We start from the raw sequence: 15,416 nt of genomic DNA on the forward strand, positions 1-15,416 counted from the left end.
TAACCCCTGCTGATACAGTCTGGTGATGAAGTGCCGCCCCTCGAGAAATATCTGGATCACAAGAGGAAGTTCTGACCTGTTGACGAAACCTTCAGGTCACCTGTTCAACCAGCGAGATGTGACAGGATGTGAACGTGAGCTCAATAATTGGTCAACAGGGCTGATGTCATTTATCAAGCTTCATCATTGATAAATAGTTATCAGATGATAGGGGGCGGGTTGTGTAGGGGAGACACAAGTAGCAGCCTGATGAGACGGTTTGGGCTACTTAATGTACATCTTTTAGTACTTGAAAGTCAAATATGTGTTTTGAGGCTAGTAGTACTTTAATAGATGTTATAGACAAAAGTAGGATTGAAGGGGAGGTTCACTTTTTTGGAAATTTGGCCTTAATTTATTGCAGATAGCATCAACAGAAGGACCAGACCAAATGGGTCAAACTGTCACCCCCCCCCCACACACACACACACACACACACACGGACTCTTCTACCGTCAACCTGCAACAAGCACCCACTCCACTCTCTCTCCCTTCCCCCTCTCACAGCTCCTCACCTGCCAGTGACAACCCCCTCCCACCTCCTCCCTGGGCCCCCATGCTGACTGCTCCCTCCAATGTCACACCTCCACCCCTCCCCCACCTGTCACCTCCACACTCAGCATCATGCCTGATCATGTAAGAAGACAGCTGAAGAAACTCCACTCAGGCAGGTCTGGATGGGGTGGTCCCCAGGGTCCTCAAAGGCTGTGCCCCCCAGCTATGTCTCCAGCCTGAGCCTGAGTCCTCAGAGGGTCCCCGTGCTGTGGAAGACGTCATGCCTCGTTCCTGTGCCGAAGACGCCGCATCCCAGTGGCTCCAAGGGTTACAGACCTGTGGCACTGACGTCGCACATCATGAAGACCCTGGAGAGACTCATCCTAGATCAGCTCTGGCCCACGGTCAGACAGCGAGTGGACCTCCTCCATTTTGCCTACCAGCCCAGACTCGGAGTTGAGGACGCCATCATCTATCTGCTCAACCGTGTCTATGCTCACCTGGACAAGCATGTGAGCACTGTGAGGTCATGTTTTTTGATTTCTCTGGTGCACCATCAGGCCGGCTCCACTGGGTGAGAAACTGACAGCGATGCAGCTGGATACCCCCCCCCCCCCCCCCGTGTCCTGGATTGTGGATTACCTGGCAGGCAGACCTCAGTATGTGCGCCTGCAGCACTGTAGGTCACACAGGCTCATCTGCAACACTGGGGCCCCCTAGGGAACCTTCCTCTTCACCTTGTACACCACAGATTCAGCTACTGCACCGAGACCTGCCACCTCCAGAAATGTCCAGGGAGGAGAACTTCTCTGCAAAAACAATACCTACTGTAATATCACGAAGATTAGATAAGAGAGAGACAGACAGATGAGCAGAGAAATCTAATCCATATCTCTTGTTAGAACTTAGAGTCCTTTGAAACTCAGTCTAATCTCAAACATGCTGTGCTTAATGTCAGATCTTTAAATAACAAATCATTTTTAATTAATAATTTTATTTCTTCTCGTGATCTTGATTTAATGTTTTTAACTGAGACGTGGCTTGACAAAAATACAGGTAATGCAGTCCTGATTGAGTCTACTCCACCTCACTACACCTTTGAATCTGAAACAAGACAGAGCAAGAGAGGTGGAGGGGTGTGTAGCACATTCAGAGAAAATATAGTTATACAAAAATTGTCGTTTGGAGTTTTTTCATCATTTGAGTATTTGTCATTCAAATTGGAGTTAAAACAAGCCACCATAGTTTATATCACTATTTATAGGCCACCACAGAACTGTTTTATTGATGATTTTACTGAATTACTTTCAGCTGTGTGCACTGAATTTGACTGTTTGGTTATTACAGGTGATTTAAATGTGCATGTGGATGTAGCCAGTGACAGACATGCTAAAGAACTCAGTGCTGTCCTTGAAACGTTTGGTCTAACTCAGTATGTGAACGAACCCACTCACAACAGAGGGCACACACTGGACGTGCTCATTACAAAAGGGGTTATTGTTTCAGGTGTTAATGTCATGGATATTGCATTATCAGATCATTTTTGTGTTTTCTTTAATCTGTCTGTTATACCCAAGCCAGCACATGGGTCGTCAATGGTTCGGAGAAGACTCATAAATGACAAAACAAGGACACAGTTTATGGAAATGGTTGCTTTTGAAAACACCTCTGGTTCTAATGTTAATGATCTGTTAAACTCGTATACATCAAGTGTTTTGAATGTCTTGGACACCATTGCTCCTGTTAAGGTTAGAATAGTTAAAGACAGACAAAAAGCACCATGGAGAAATGAAGACTCTGTCAGGGCACAAAAAAGAGGGTGCCGGAGAGCCGAACGGAAATGGCGCAAGTCAAAGCTACAGGTTGACTATGACATTTATAAACAAAAATTGTCCATGTTTAACCAGACTTTACGAAGAGCTAGGGAGAGGTATTTCTCTGAAGTGATTACAAACTCGAATGGTAATTCTCGAGTTCTGTTTGCTACTGTAAACAGATTAACAAACCCTTCGGTTCCACTGCCCTTAGAATTCATTTCTATATCAAAATGCAATGAATTTGCAAAATTCTTTAGTGATAAAGTTCAAGATATTAAAAAAGCTATCATTTCTAAGACACAAATGATAGCCCAGCATCCACCTGAACACCTAGAGCTGGCACATTTCACTCCTGTCAGTGACAAAACAGTCGAAGAGATTATTTCAGGTCTGAGTTCATCTACATGCTGCCTTGATGAGTTACCCACTAGATTTGTAAAGACTGTGCTGAGCAGCCTGTTACCAAAAGTTACTCATTTAGTTAAGATTTCACTAGAGACTGGAACATTTCCAAGGGCCCTGAAAACTGCGGTCATTAAGCCTCTTTTAAAGAAGAGCAGTCTTGATGCCATGGTTCTGAACAACTACCGGCCCATATCAAACCTGCCATTCCTAGGAAAAGTTCTCGAAAAAGTTGTTTATCAACAACTCACTGACTTTCTCCTGTCCAACAATGCTTTTGATACTTTCCAGTCTGGCTTTAGGCCCCACCACAGCACTGAGACAGCTCTGATCAAGGTGATAAATGACATCCGCCTAAACACAGACAAAGGCAAAGTCTCAGTCTTAGTCCTGCTTGACTTGAGTGCTGCCTTTGACACAGTTGACCATGAGATCCTTTTACAGAGGCTAGAGAATTGGCTAGGAATCTCTGGTTCTGCTCTAAAGTGGTTCAAGTCCTATCTTGAGGAGAGAACATACTTTGTTGAAATTGGAAATTGCAGCTCAGACAAAATGGCCATGACCTGTGGTGTCCCCCAAGGTTCAATCTTGGGGCCCCTCTTGTTCAACCTATACATGCTTCCACTAGGCCAACTAATAAGCAGCCATAATGTGTCCTACCATAGCTATGCAGACGACACTCAGATCTATGTGTCTCTGACAGCAGGTGAACATGGACCTGTGGATTCACTCTTCCACTGCATCCAACATATAAGCATGTGGATGCAAAACAACTTTCTCCAGCTAAACTCCGAAAAAACGGAATTAATCGTTTTTGGGCCACAGAAGCAAAGAGAAAGTGTGATCAGTCACCTTGAATCCCTTTCTCTAAAACCAAAACAACAGGTTAGAAATCTGGGGGTAATATTGGACTCAGATCTGAACTTTAATAGCCACATAAAGTCAGTAAAATCAGCAGCCTTTTACCATCTAAAAAACATTGCCAAAATCAGAGGTATAGTTTCTGAACCAGACTTGGACAGACGAATCCATGCATTTGTCTCCAGTAGGTTAGACTACTGTAACGGCCTGCTCACTGGTATCTCTAAACAAGCTGTTAAACAACTACAATACATTCAGAACGCTACAGCTCGAGTCCTGACTAGAACCAGGAAATACGACCATATTAGTCCAGTGCTCAGATCTCTGCACTGGCTTCCTGTTGCTCAGAGAATAGACTTTAAGACAGCTCTGCTTGTATACAAGTCTCTTCATGGTCAAGCACCAAAGTACATCTCTGACATGTTAGACCCATATGAGCCCTCCAGGTCTCTGAGAACCTCAGGTAGAGGTCTCCTACAGGGGCCCAGAGTCAGGACTAAACATGGTGAAGCTACTTTCCAGTTTTCTGCAGCTAAAATCTGGAACAGTCTTCCAGAAAATGTGAGACAGGCATCAACTGTGACAACGTTTAAGAACAGGCTGAAAACTACTCTGTTCAGTCGTGCATACGACAGCTGAAAGTATTTTATCTGCACTCTTGTCCTTTTCTTCTCCTTTTCTTCTCCTTTTCTTTAAATTAATGATTCTATTTATGTTTTATGATTTTATCTGCCTTTTTGTGATTTTCAGATTTTTCTGCAACTGTAAAGCACTTTGAGTTGCCATGTGTATGAATTGTGCTCTACAAATAAACTTGCCTTGCCTTGCCATGACTCTGCTGTAGCTGGGTGAAGAGGCTGAGTTCAGGTTGCTGTCTTGTTTTCTTCAAACCCATTGTGTCTTTCCTGTTGAGTCATGTGGTTCAGGAGCTCTGCTCTGTATTGTCTTTGTGCAGAGCTTTTGTTAGCTTGTAGCAGGAGCTACACAGACAGGTAGCAACAACATCCGCTCACAGACCGACAGGAACTGGAAGTGCTGTACTCGTAGTAGAAGTCAAGTCAATTTTATTTCTATAGCACCAAACCCCAACCAAAGTTCTGTCCTGACTCTGTCCAAGTAGAGCAGGTCCAGCACCTCCCTCCTTCAATGAACCTCCACCCAACAATTCTCCATCAGCAGCACATCCTGCAACAGCAGCCACCAGAACCTTCCTTTACCAGCAGGAAGGTGGAGCAGATCCAGGATCAGTGGGGACGGAGAGAGAGCAGGGGAGCAGGACAGAGACAAAGACAGAGAATGGAGGAAGACAGAGAGACAGAAGGAAAGAGAGGGACAGAGATGAAGAGAGAGAAAGGAGGAGAGACTGATGGACAGAGACAAAGACAGAGAATGGAGGAGGACAGAGAGACAGAAGGAAAGAGAGGGACAGAGAGAAAGGAGGAGAGACTGATGGACAGAGACAAAGACAGAGAATGGAGGAAGACATTTATGCAGAAGAGAGGGACAGAGATAAAGAGAGAGAAAGGAGGAGACTGATGGACAGAGACAAAGACAGAGAGACAGAAGGAGAGAGAGGGACAGAGATAAAGAGAGAGAAAGGAGGAGACTGATGGACAGAGACAAAGACAGAGAGACAGAAGGAGAGAGAGGGACAGAGATAAAGAGAAAGAAAGGAGGAGAGACTGATGGACAGAGACAAAGACAGAGAATGGAGGAAGACAGAGAGACAGAAGGAAAGAGAGGGACAGATAAAGAGAGAGAAAGGAGGAGAGACTGATGGACAGAGACAAAGACAGAGAATGGAGGAAGACAGAGAGACAGACGGAAAGAGAGGGACAGAGATAAAGAGAGAGAAAGGAGGAGAGATTGATGGACAGACAAAGACAGAGAATGGAGGAAGACAGAGAGACAGAAGGAAAGAGAGGGAGAGAGATAGAGATAAAGAGAGAGAAAGGAGGAGGGACTGATGGACAGAGACAAAGACAGAGAATGGAGGAAGACAAACAGACAGAAGGAAAGAGAGGGACAGAGATAAAGAGAGAGAAAGGAGGAGAGACTGATGGACAGAGACAAAGACAGAGAATGGAGGAAGACAGAGAGACAGAAGGAAAGAGAGGGACAGAGATAAAGAGAGAAAGGAGGAGAGACTGATGGACAGACAGGGACGTGAGCAGGTGGAGCTACGGGTGGCAACTGGAGCCTCTTCAGGTCTGGAGCCTCCTCCAGCAGCACCAGGATCTGGGATGAGGGGAAAAGAAGAGGAGTTAGTAACACGTATGAGGACAGGAGGAGGAGGGAGAAGCCCAGTGCATCATGGGAGATCCCAGCAGTCTGAGCCTATAGCAGCAGATCTAAGGGCCAGCCTAAGCAGTCCTAACTATAAGCCTGATCAACAAGGAGGTCTTAAGTCTGCTCTTAAACATAGAGAGGGGGTCTGGGTCCTGGACTGAAACTGGGAGACGGTTCCACAGGAGGGGAGCCTGATAGCTGAAGGCTCTGGCTCCATTCTACTGTTAGAACTCTAGGAACCAGCAGGAACCCTGCATCCTGGGAGTGAAGGGTTCTAGCTGGATCATAGGGGACTAGGAGCTCTGTCAGGATGAAGGAGCCTGATAGCTGAAGGCTCTGGCTCCCATTCTACTGTTAGAATTCTAGGAACCAGCAGGAACCCTGCATCCTGGGAGTGAAGGGTTCTAGCTGGATCATAGGGGACTAGGAACTCTGTCAGGGATGAAGGAGCCTGACTGGATGACTGGACTTTGTATGTTAGAAGCAGAGGTGGTACAGAGCAGTGCAGCAGTGCCACCTACTGGCGGTATCAAATTTGAAAAAGTACTACAGTCAACAGCATGTTTCCCCCCACAATCATAAAACTAGACCTGTTCCTTTTGTTATGGTGCTGTTGTGAAATGTTCAGGTTATCAAATGTAAACTCAAGCAGAGACGCATTCCCTACTATAAAAGATAATCATTTGTTTCATTTGCTGAAAGTTTCATGACAACTGCATTTCAACATACATTTGTGTGACTTTCATCCTGTCATTTCGTAAGATGTGTTCATACATGTTATATGTTACTTATATGATATGTTTACATGTTTGAGAGACGACCTGATGATCACCAAGTGATTTTAGACACACATATTTACCATATTTGTACATGTAATTGTTAGGGAGTTACTGTGTACAGAATTTGCAGCCAGAGAGACACAAAACAAAACAAGAAGGTCTTGTCCTCACGCCACAATAAACAACAACAACATATCAAAAGAAAAAAAGGTTCCACTGCTTGGTAGGCGACACGTCTGGAAGAGCTGCATTAGAAATGAAGCATACACATCGTTAAGGACAAGAGATAAACCCTTTCATTTATAATCCATAATGACTGTCCTTTTGTTGGCTGCTCTTTTTGTAATGCACCCAAGATTTTCCATGTGTTCACAAAATGTAGGCTGTGATATTTCAGATGCAGCTATTGGACTGCCAGCACTCGTTTTGTTGTGCGATTTTTCCACAATGAATAGAAATATGGTGCACAAATGGAAGATGTCCTGTGTTCACTGTTTAAACACAGTGCCATTTTACAGTGAAATTCATGGTCCAGAAGATTTTCTACCTTCATGTGGAGGCTTACATCCGGTCATGTGAGCCAGTCGAGCAGGTTGTGATCGGTAAATCTGAGCTCGTATGTAAGCACCTGAGAACATACAAAGCTCAATGGCTTCGTCTGGAGAAGCATGGCGAGGCAGCAAATGTCAAACAGGTATCATCACAGGGCATCGGTCCTCTCTGAAGGCATTCCTCTTTGCAGACTTCTGTCTTTTGCTGGGATACCTCTTTCAGGTACTCTCTGGCACCAAAAGGTTGGGGTAGGGTGTGCACCATCACTGGGCGCCCACCTGGAGACACAGCATTTCTGCATGGGCGAATTCTGTGAGTGTTCCAGAGGTGAACAACTTCCTGCAGTTCTCTCTAGATAAAAGTGAGAAAATCAGCTCACACGTGTGCCAACTGTAGTCGATATTCTGATCACTTGACAAGCCAGGAATTGAGTTCAAATCAGCATCAACTTAAATATCTGCAATAATTCACTGCATTCTGCAAGCAACAACATCAAACACTTCCAGGGAACATTTTAGTGGACTTTATACTTTTCATCAGGGGTGGAAAGAATACTGAAAATCTCTACTCAAGTACAAGTACTGTTACATTGCTAAACTATTACTCAGTTACAAGTAAAATTACTGGTGTTAAATAAAAATACTTAAGTAAAAGTAAAAAGTATTTGTCCAAAAATGTACTCAGAGTATTAGTTACTTTTAACCAATGATGTCACATGACCTCTCCAGGCTGGGGTTACAAACTTACTTGTATTTTACTTTACCAATAGTTAAAATGCTATTAATCATTAATAATTGATAAGATACAAAACAAGTGTTTTCCCTAATTTAGATTTTTTGAAGTTTCATTTTTTTCATTTGAAGTTTTTATTTCCTGAATCAATAAATGTCTCTGCCAGACAAAATCAAGTTAGATGAGGTGCAGTTACTGCCACGATACTTGATTAGGTACCGAATATACAGTGTACTTAATATCCATTTTTAGCTGGTAAAAATTGTCACATGTCACCCCGCTGCTGGTTTCTCTTCACTGGCTTCCAGTGGCAGCCAGAATCAAATTCAAGGCACTTCTCTTGGCTTACAAAACAATCACAAGAACGGCTCCAGCCTACCTGGAATCCCTGATCCAGGTCTGCTCTCCTTCTCGCCCACTACGCTCTGCATGCCAAAGACGCCTGGTGCTTCCAGCCCAGCGCTGCTCCAAATCTCTAGCCAGACTCTTCTCTTCTGTTGTTCCCAAATGGTGGAACGAACTACCGAACTCTGTGCGTTCTGCTGAGTCCCTTTCTACTTTTAAGAGACAATTGAAGACTCAATTGTTCAGAGAGCACTGAGGCACTGAACCTGACTCTGCTCCTCTTTGTCCTGTGGGGTAGAATAAGTCAGAGGGTCCAAGACCCAGCACTTAGTGACTATGTAGCACTAACTGTGTTGTGTGATGTTGTATGTTTGTCCAAAAAAAAAAGGGGGGGGGGGGCGACAATTCTTCTGCCACTAGATGGCAGTACCTGTGACCAAATCACAACTGAAGCACTTTTGCGCTACTATGGGTTTTTCCTTAAGTCTGAATTCTTGCTTGTGTTGTACGTCGCTTTGGACAAAAGCGTCTGCTAAATGAAATTGTAGGATTGTAGAATTGTAGAATTGTAGAAAATTCTTAGCGCAAAATCAATTGAAGATCAATCACTGGCATCCTTTTTTGTTTTGTTTAGTTTTTCGTCCGTGTATCCTGGTTTTCATTGGTCAGTTTGTGATCAGATCACCTTATTGGCTACAGAAATGCCGATGAAAGTTTTGGATTTTAATTAAAATTGTACTCAGTACTCAACCTTGATTTTAAAAGTAACTTAATTAAGGAGTATTTAAGTAAAAGTAAAACCACAGACTTGAAATTATACTCATAAAAGTACAAGTACCCCAGAAAACTACTTAAATACAGTAACTTGAGTATTTGTAATTAATTACTTCCACCCCTGCTTTTCATATGAAGTTCTTTGAATGTATAGCTACTGCTGATAATATTGTCCTACTTAGTAAGGTTTTGATACATGGAGTGTGCTCTTTTTCACTCATCAGTAGGCCAACGGTATGATATTAGAACCACACTAAAACTAAGTCACTACACAGGATCTGGATATATGCACTCACCAGGTGTCGCAGTATTATTCTGACTTGATACACATCAGCACTATTGGAAAAAAACAAAACACAACAAAGGTTATTGCAGCTCTTACCTCCATTATTTCTAGACATGTGAACTGAATGAGACTTCTGTCTGGGAAGTCACCAGAAAAGTAGTCTGAGTCTTTTAAGTCTTGAAAAAGGTTCATCCCTATCCTTTGGCTGTGATTGCTCCATCCATACAGATAACATCTGTGCGAAAAGTTGTCCAGATGATCGTGCCTCAAGAACATCTGCATTTGTTAAATGTAACAGTTCTCGCTTCTGAGGTCCGAATGAATTCGGGCAGCAGTTCCATTCCTTGATGACACCTCATCAATGAAGTACTGCGCGATTATCTTGGGATCACTATTTGTAGAGTAGGCATGGAGCCATATCACCATTCGTGAAAACCATCTATTGCACCATTGATGCAGGTCCCGTACGGTTTGAGTTTATCGTAGGAGTCAATGTGCCACAAAAAGTTTGGACCAGGATTCCGGTACATACGCCGCCGAAGGCGATTCCGGCGCCTTAGCCGCACGGATCCAATATTTTCAGCAGCCTCCTGATCGTCTCTTGGGTCACCACGTAGCCAGCCTGAATACATTTCAAATGCATCATCTTGTATCCATGGATCATGCCATATATGTCCAACTGATCCTGGACAAACATCGCTATGTCGAGGAGATCTGAATGAGCTTTCCTTCTGAACAACCGCAAAGTCCTCAGGTGCCTGCGTAAAGTCAACAAACTAATGGAAATACCATCTATGTGACTGAAAGACAGAACTAACCCCAGTGTCCAAGACCCAGGTCAAAGTCAACCACACAGGCTGGCCGTGTTTGCTTCCATTAAATCGAGCTCTCAATAAAGGAATGTATTCGATTGTTTCAGATGCTCTTGAAACTCGGGGAAAAAGATTAGTCTGAAAAAAAGAAAAGAAAATTATTCTGGAAAAAAACACGTGAAAAAAATCACACAGAAAACCAGAAATAATTACCCCGAAAAACAAACCAAAAAATAAATTACTCAGAAAAACCGCAGTTTCTTTTTTCCCCAAGTGAATGCAACACGCTTCCGTAGTATATACTACGGAAGCGTGTTGCATTCACTTGGAAGAGAGAGAGAGAGAGAGAGAGAGAGAGAGGGGTGTGTGTATATATATATATATATATATATATATATATATATATATAGGTGTATATTTTGGTATACATATATACACATACCTATATATACCGATACATATATATGTTTATATATGTATATGTATATCTGTGTGCATATGTGTATGTATATATGTGTGTGTGTGTGTGTATAAACTCTAGGTTGTCAATGTTTAAAATGGGACTACCTGTATTTAAACTGGATTCATGTTGATTAGTAGCCAGTAGTAGTTGTAACTAAGTAGCTAGAAGTTATAACTAAATAGCTAGTAGTAGTTATAGTAAGTAGCTAGTAGTAGTTATAGTAAGTAGCTAGTAGTAGTTATAGCTAAGTAGCTAGTACTTATAGTAAGTAGCTCTTAGTTATAGCTAAGTAACTAGTAGTAGTTATAGCTAAGTAGCTAGTAGTTATAGTAAGTAGCTCTTAGTTATAGCTAAGTAACTAGTAGTAGTTATAGCTAAGTAGTGTTGAACTACGCCGACTTCACCGGTCCGTTGATGAGAAGAGATCAACCGGAGTTGTCTGCTTTAGACAAATCAACACTTTATTTCACCCAACAATTTCACACTCATGTGGTGGTCCGGTTCCCATACAGTCCGCCATGTTGATTCCTTCATGGGTGAATGTGATGTTTGGTGCTTCCAGTATTTTACTGAGTCTCTGTTGCCTTAGTGATGTCAGGGTGAATGTCTGGGAGTTGACATATGCTATCATGCTATGTGACGTGAGTACCCTTAGGGGGTGTCCCATCACTATGTGTGCTGTTTTTTGAATCAGTTTTGCTACCCCTGCTGCATGTTGTGTGCATTTTGGGTGTTGTTTTTCCATGGAGTCTAGCATTATGCTGATGTACATGAGTATGCTCCTTTCTCCCCCTTTTTTCTGAAACAGAACACCGTTAATCGCTCCTTCTGTTTCAGAAACGTTGAGGAAAAATGGAGACTGGTAGTCGGGTCGGGCCGGGTCTGCGGCCTGTGCTAGTTTCTGTTTGAGTTGTATGAAGACTGACTCGGTGTCTTTGGTCCAACTTAGTTTAGCATTGAGGTTACGCATGCCATGCTCTTTAATCAAGTTATGGAGAGCCTGTGTCGTGCCCGTATATTCAGGAATGTAATTGCGACTGTACCCAGTCAGACCGAGAAACGACAACATTTCCGTTACAGTCATGGGCTTTGGGTGATGCAGAATGGTAGATTTATGTGCAGGCGACATGCCAGCTCCTTTTCGCGACAGTACTCTGCCCAAAAAGGTAACTTGCGTCCTGACCGCTTGGAGTTTGTTTGTACTGACCTTAAAACCGGGTCCAGCCAATTGGATGAGGACAGCCTTTATTGCGGCCAGGCACGCTGCTGGTGTCGGTGCTGCAATGAGAAGATCATCTACATACTGGATTAGAGTGGTGTCCAGAGGAAGCGGACAACCGTCCAGGGCTTGTTTTAGTACCTGATTGAATAGTCCTGGTGACAGCGCAAATCCTTGTGGTACCCTGGTGTATCGCCACTGTTGTCCTCTGTAGGTAAAGGAGAAAATGTCTCTGCATTCGTCTGCTAGTGGTAAGCAGAAAAAAGCGTCAGCCAAATCAATGCATGTGAACCATGGTTGGTGCGGTCCCAAATTAGTGAGTGCCACATAGAGGTTGGGCACAGGAATGGTGGCTGTGGTTAGAATTTCATTTATAGCTCTTAGATCATGTGCCATGCGATATTTACCTGTCTCTTGTTTTTTGACCGGGAGTATGGGAGTATTTCATGCGGAGGTGGATGGTTCTAATACCCCGGATTTGATGAGACCTGCAATAGTGTCAGCTATCCCTGCTTCTGCTCCTGGTTTGTGGGATATTGTCTGATCCATAAGGGAGTGCTGTCTACCACAGAAAATGTAACAGGTTGACAATCAGTGAGCCCAACATCCATGGGCCCTTGGGACCACAATTCCTCAGGGAGGGTAGATAGCATCTCTTCCACTGACGGGTGGTCCATCTTTTCCCTACCGTGGTTTCTGGGAACGCGATCATGTTGTAGTGCAACTGTGTCTGTTACTTTTAGGTTAATGCAGTAGGTTTTGCTGGTGGGTGAGAACGAGACAGCAGGTATCTGAGTCGTTATCCAATCGGTGGCTGCTGTGGCCTTTTTGACCATCGGGCCAAGATCTTTAGCTTGATGATTAGGATGTAATGCGAGGGAAACGTGTGGAACTGCTTCGTCCTGCATACGATACCATCCCATCTGTTCCTTGGAGAGGATTGTGGCTGTGGCTACACCCTCTGGACCAGCATAAATATTTTGTGAAGTGATTTGCCATTGTTTACCTTCCAGGTGTGCTTCGAATTCTTCCTGATACCACTCATTACTCATTCGGTTGTAGAAAAGGGTAACATGAGGTGGGTCGGGTGGAGGGACGTAGGGCTCGAGTAGGGAGATCCAGGGTTTCCACTGCAGGTAGGCAGACAGGAGGCTATTACATAGGGGGGTTTCAGGCTGTAACATACCCCAATAGATGTCCACCAGCTCGTCCTCCAGTGGCTTGAGAAGGTACTGCCCTGCTCCGTGGGTGTTAGGATTACATCAGAGGCATGTTCCATCTGGTAGAGTCACAGTGAGTCCATCCGGACTGCACAGGATGGAGGCTCCTAGTTTGATGAGAAGATCTCACCCCAACAGGTTAACAGGTACACCAGGAGAGACAACAAATGGATGCAAAAGAGTCTGTTTACCTAATTGGGTTTTCAGTGGTATTGTGACAGGCAGTTTCTGTCCAATCCCAGAGAAGCCCACAATGTTCACTGTTTCTCGAGGAGATAGTCTCTTGTGGTGGTTCAGAGTTTAGAGTTGAGAGTGTGGCTCCCGTGTCGACCAAAAATGACAGGTCGTCATCCAACACCCTTAGAGACAACATAGGATCTGCCTTACCTATGTCATCTGGGTTTCTCTGTGGGGTGTGTCACTGTTGTTGACAGGTGCCGGGCTCCTCCCACTCGTCCCCTCCTATCAGGGGATATTGTCCATCCTGGACCGGTGCTGCCTGAGGATCAGGGGTCCTCATTCCTCTGGGTGGTCCGCCACTACCTCCATGCCCACGTGGTGCAGGTCCCTGCGTGTGACATTCTCTTGCCCAGTGTCCAAAGTTGTCCACACATGTAGCCCTCACCTCCCGCCTGCTGCCCCGAGGCAGTCTCCCACGGCCTCCTCCACCTCTCGCCCAGCCCCTTCCACCTCGAGCTCCTCCCCTGTATCCTCCCCACGAGTTCTGAGCTCGCCATTGGGCAGCTGGTCCCCTTGGTGGACCATGCGGTCTCGGTTGGGGGGTCCACAGGGGTACTGGGAACGGATCTGGTGTCTCTGGTCCAGGGGGGCAGCCGGGACACAGTTCCCCAGCCATTTTCTGCAAACTGCTAGACATCATTTGTTTATGCATCACAGTTTCTTTTTTCTTTTTGTCATTTACCTTTTGTCTCGCCTCTCCCAGCTGCAGCTTCAGGAATTGTGTTTGAAGATCTCTTACTGAATTTTCTTCTTTGTTCGCCTCATCTTTGGCTCTCTGCAGGTGGTGCACAAGATGCTTTTCCCATATGTTAGAATCACTTCCTGGTAAGTCAGGGTTACTCATCATGTTTTCTCTTACCGATTCAGGTACTCCATCCAACACAGCTTTGCGAAACCATTCCTGTTGAACCCCAGCCTTCCCGGGGTGGCACCCGGTGTGTGTGGTCCACTCATCTTTAGACTGAGTTATGTATTCTCGAGGATGCTGGGACGAGGTCCAGGTTAGTTTAGGAATGACGGCTGTGTAAGGGAGTGGAACTTTGCTCCTAATAGCTTGCCCTAAGGGGTCTATGACTATTGTTAGTGGCATGTCATCAGGGTCTTCACTAGTGTCAGCGTCTAGTTCAATGTCTTTCAAGTCATGTCGGGACATGCAGCGGGATGCTACAGCTCTGAAATCACCGAGTGCTAGTTTCTGTCCGGCGGTTAACATATCTAATTTAGTCAACCAGAGTCCACCTCCCTCTGCTGGTGGAGGCATTTTATCAACGACTGATTGTACATCACCTAACGCAAGAGGTTTGTATTTGTCACCTCTGCCCTCTCCCATTTGCAGCAAGGGGCATTGTGTTGGCGCTTGTTTGTGGCTGCGCAGTGTCATGTTAGATGTACTATGTGGTGGCCGTGTTTTGGATTTTGTGATAGCGGGTCCTGATGCCTCACTCCTGAGCTCTATCTCGTTGAGTGTTATGAGGTTCTTCTTCTCTCACTGTCTTCCTCCTTCATCCTTGGTGGGGAGGGTTTTTCAATTTGCATGTTCCGCTCCCTGACAAAACACAGCCAGACCATACTACACCCTTCTCTCTTCCTCATGTCTTTTCTCTTCTTTCCTCCACTTCTTCCTTTCCAATAGCCCTGCCTGGTCACCCTTCTTTTTAGCCTCATCTCTCTTTTCCCTGTTCTCTCTCTCCTTCTCCCACAACAACTTACCAAGTGCCATCCAGTCCTCTTTCCCTGCTCTGCCTTCTTTTCACACTTCCTCTATCCTTCTCTTTGCCTCACTTCTTGCCTTTTCTTTGTCTTTATGTGAACCCACGTTCCCAATTACAACCAAAATATTTTTCATTTGCTGCCCCAGTGGCCTCCATTGAGTCCTTGGGCCCCAAACATCAACAATCTCTCTCTCAACTTCTCCGTCCATCTGTCCCTGCCTAACGGTGAGATGTGCCAGTCAGTTTGTATGGAGTTCACCTGAGCAACTGACCCAGTCAAACAATATTGTCTTGTGAGGTTCTGTTCACTTCGTTAACACCGCTAGGTTTCCGTGAAACAGAGACGTTATGTTTGAGACACACAAATCACTCTTTCCCT

At 44.7% G+C, this 15,416-nt stretch overlaps 1 pseudogene; it reads right to left on the reverse strand.

Moving 5' to 3' along the window:
• Positions 1–12,368: 12,368 nt before the first annotated feature.
• On the reverse strand, positions 12,369–14,478 carry LOC147253952 (uncharacterized; annotated as a pseudogene).
• Between the last annotated feature and the right edge of the window lie 938 nt (positions 14,479–15,416).

Source organism: Aulostomus chinensis, chromosome 11, assembly GCF_037954235.1.
Source record: "Aulostomus chinensis isolate RoL2024-O1b breed Wild chromosome 11, RoL_Achi_v1.0, whole genome shotgun sequence".
Lineage (NCBI taxonomy): Eukaryota > Metazoa > Chordata > Actinopteri > Syngnathiformes > Aulostomidae > Aulostomus > Aulostomus chinensis.